Below are 4,615 nucleotides of genomic sequence, written 5' to 3'. Positions count from 1 at the left end.
TATGTATGTATAATAGTTTATACTAGGATCACTTCATTTTCTGTGTGACCTCCGATAACCGGAAGTGGTACTATTACTCTATTTCTGGTTTCGATAGTGCCGTTAATTAGGTACCGTTAGGTAGACTAAATTTTACAAATAAGTAACAGAAATTATTTTTCAAATTTGAAGTTATTTACTGTGGCCGAATATAGAACATTACGCTATTTTAGTTTCTTAAATGGAAGAAAGCAGATTAGCTTTATTTTGTTATTTTAGGGCATTTAAAAGCTTTTTGCTATAAAGTTTTTTTTTAATTTGTTCCAATTTCAACTTTTTAGTAGTTCCAAAATTAATGTAGAGAACACGACTAAAAATATTTGCTTTAAAACACCATCACGATATCTGACAGACGATTATCAGCCTCTGAAAGCAGCCGTCGTGACCATATTTTACTGACAACAGCAAGTTCTAAATCTTGTTACCTCCCCCTTAGTTAATAGCCTTCACTAGATTGACAAGCTCTAAGATTGTAAACCTTTTCGTGAACCGCAGCCCACTATGCTGTTAGGGTGATTGCGTCTAGCTAGCTATCTCCCCTCCTTTTAATGAACATGGTAATCTATCGAGTGATTTAATTTTGTTATCTCCCCTTAGTTTAAAAAATAATTACTTTTAATTACTAATTAAATTAAAAAAAATAGACTTGTATTGTGATTACAGTGGAACGTATTTGGAAAACTTGAACGAAATCGCTGCATTAAAAGTGGGTCAAAATTTAGTTACAAGATTTTCCACAAACCCACAAACAAACAATCAAACATACGTTGCGAACAAAATAAAAGCTTGTAAAAATGTAAGATGCTGTTTTTCTAAAGTACTAATTTTTCTTTCTATCATACACAGACTATTTACGTTCAACTATTTGACTAAATAGTATTCCTTCTTGTCTGTCATGTGTGTGTCTTAGTTAATCATTATAAATGGTTGAAATTAAAATAAATGTTATACTACTTTTTATTCAACGTAATCTCTTTCTGAAAATATATTTAGCATTAACTACGATCTGTATGTGAAAATGGGTATTTTGAAAAACTCTCGGACTTCCTTTCATAGCCTTCTTGTCACATGACTTCTTGTCATAGCCTATATCATCATAGTCTGCATTGTTCATGTATAAGTACGCAAGTATTGGGCACCAAAGTTACAGTCGACACCCTGATCTCTTTTTTTTTTTTTTAAAGTTCTACGCAGTTGACAGGATTGCGCGCCGTATTTTTATACGCACCTACATAACCGCATGTGAAAGAAAGTTGTGCCTAACTTTTTTGTTCCTAATTTTCTGTATCAACACCAACACTTCTAACCTTTTTTTCGGTTATCATCACTTACACAAACACCGACGAAGTATTAAATACCTAGAATAACGTTTTTATTGATTGACGTTACGTTTTCTTTGTCTTGTTAAAAAATTAATATGATAAAAATTTACTTTGATTTGACATTTCTTATATAAATAACTATGACACAATTCTTCAACCAACATTCACATCAACTTTCTAATCGTTGTATTCAATTAGATGTATTTAAAAAACAACAGAATCCTCCCAGTAATACTTATTCATATTTTCTTTATTTAGATTTCTGTATAATAACTGAATGTGTTCGGTTTGGGTCGCTACTTATATTTAGTTAATGCTACTTATGTTAAATAGGTATAATAACTCCCCATATAATCATCTATAAACAGTAAATGTAGTGATGCACACATACATATTTTACTGTACAGATTACAGAAGACTATTAAATATACTGTTTGTCAGTTTATACCTTGATAAGAACAAGTACTTGTGAGGTAATTTTTTTTCCAACGTAGACATTCGGTTTTTATAACTGTCATTTTCTGCGCTATTTTAAGATAGACGCTCTGAAAACTAAATTCATATAAAACAATGTTTTGAGGAGGAAACTAGATTTGTGACAATATTTGATTTACTCTTCCTTTTGAGGTCTTTACTTTCGTTAAGTTGAATAAAATCAATTTTATTTTAAGATCTCTTCGTAGATTTCATGTTTTACAAGACTATCAAAATTTACACTGTGCCTGTTTCAGTGTCTATTTCCGCCATTACATTTCAACTGTTTATATTTGCATAGCTTACAACTAGAGATATTTTCCAAGTGCTGGACTTCCGCTTGGATTTAAAAACTTGTCCTGCACAGCAAATGATAAGATTACAAGCTGTAAACACTTGTTACATGACTCACACTTTTTTCCCCAACGTATTGAAATCTCCTAGTTTTATATGATGTGTTCATTTCTCTTTAGTTTTATAATTTATGTTCTTTAATATTTTAAAAAATAATAAATAGTTTAATTTTATACAGTAATTTTATTTTAAATTGTACGTGCTCTTATTGTTGTAATTGGTAATATAAATGCAATGTAAGAAAGGCAGGACACATAAGCTATTAGAGAGTAAATTTACAAAACTATTTTTAAAACACACGACAAAAAAGAAGTGAACTACACGTTTTTTTTTCTTTTTAAAAGCTTACATATCTCAGTAAATTAGATATTAAATAAAATGGTTTGGTGTGGATTAATGAGTTCATTAAGTCAATACATTTAATTTTGATACATGACGTTTGGAAAAAAAGGGAAGAAGTAAAATCGTGACGTCTTTTATGGATAATGGATAAACCCAATGAAGCTAAGCTGTTTTTTAAATGAACACATGATACGAGCTTTATTTTATACATCCCCACCCCAACCCCCCCCCCCCCCCCGACTAATTCAGCCCAGGCGTGGCCTCAAACTTCGAATTACTTCCCCCCCCCCCCCCAATTTCGTGTAAACGTCATAAAGGAATGGTAACTAAAAGTAATATATATATGTATATATATATATATAGAGAGAGAGAGAGCAAAATATATATAAAGAGCAAATTAAAATGTAATGGAAGCATTTCAACATGGTGAATACAGATTGCAAATTTATTTCGGAATACAATATGGATGTTCTTCAATTGTATGTAAATCACTATTCAACGAATCATATAAATGTGTGTATTCACTGATTCTCCCATCATTATTACATTCAACAGTATTATAAATAGTGTCATTTTCTGTAAATTTGTTGTGATTTGCTGATGCGATATTATGGTATTGAGATTTTTCTAATGTCCTGTTGACATCTTCGTCAATGTTTTTGTCATGTCTTTCCTGTTGTTTGTCCATGTGAGACATCGAGCTTACAAGTCCATCCAAACTAAAGGTACTTTTAAGATTTGGATTTGAATCTATGTTTGTGTTTTCAGCTAATCTTGGAGTTGTCAACAATTCTTGAATTGGTTTTTGCGCCATTAAGTAGCCATCCTGATCGGTTGGCAGATTTTGAACAAATGACGCATTTCGTAAAACTTGTGAATCTCCGCATGGTTGTAAGTGTTGTAGACGGTTATCAAGTTGGCATTTTACACTGGTTTCACACTCCACATCTACATGTTCGTAGTGATTTTCATCTGTCTCATTTGTTGTCAATCTTTGTGTGCCGTGCTCAGTAAAATTCCTGCTTAACTTTTTGTTTGAATTTCCAACCACTTCTTTTTGAGATAATATTTCTGCTCTTGATTCCTTAATCGACCGTTTACCTTTAGCCGTCGTTTGGTTGGTTTTACTCTTTCGTTCTGAAACACGTTGATCATTTGTCGAATATTGTGATGGTATATTTTCATTATCTACTAACTGATGACCTTGGCTAATATTTTCATCTTCAATGACGTCGTACAGACTTTCATTTTCACGACTTTCTAAACCCTCTGTGTTGACGTAATTTACGCTACTTGTGTGTAAAACATCCAGTGTGTTTGATACATCTCCTGGTAGGTTATTTAAATTCCTACTAGGGATTCGATCTTCAACTACATCACGAACTACCAAGTCTCCGTCTGCGTCTGTAGTGATCAATAGCTCATGTCTGTTCTCAGTCCTGTCTACAAGTTCTGTACTGTTAGGCTTCTGACGTTCACAGCAAGATGTTTCTGATAATAAAAAAAAACAATATAAACCTATTATGCGACAGCGTTTTTGAGAAAGGATAACACTAACTGTCTCAAAGTTGAATAAAATACTTACCACAAAGTGATGTATACTTGGTTGTTAATATCACAACAATAATTATGATAATAAAGCTGATGCTAACACTGACGCCTATCCATACGTATGTCACGTGGTTATATCTCGCTACATCTGCAGGAAGTGCCTCTAGAATATGATATTTAAAGATATGTTGATTATGTAGCTCAACCTATTGAACGGAAGTTGATATAAAGCCTATGTAAAGATTTAAATTTCAGATTGAATATATATATATATATATATATATATATATATATATATATATATATATATATATATATATATATATATATATATATATATATATATATATATATATATATATATATATAATATATATATATTGCAACATTAAAACTAATAAAGTACAGGATAAATTATAACAACACGTAAGAGCTCAATTGAAACAAAGCTTAACTTAATTTTGATTCTAAGTAAAGTGACTGACAAATCCCTGAGACATGCAATATTTTGTTGCTTCTTCTAAGCGATTAAC

The sequence above is a fragment of the Physella acuta genome, unplaced genomic scaffold, assembly GCF_028476545.2.
Source record: "Physella acuta isolate Inbredline_101_S28 unplaced genomic scaffold, ASM2847654v3 ptg000171l, whole genome shotgun sequence".
In the NCBI taxonomy this organism is placed as follows: Eukaryota; Metazoa; Mollusca; class Gastropoda; family Physidae; genus Physella; species Physella acuta.
The sequence above is the reverse complement of the archived record's forward strand: the minus strand, read 5'-3'. Positions refer to the sequence as shown.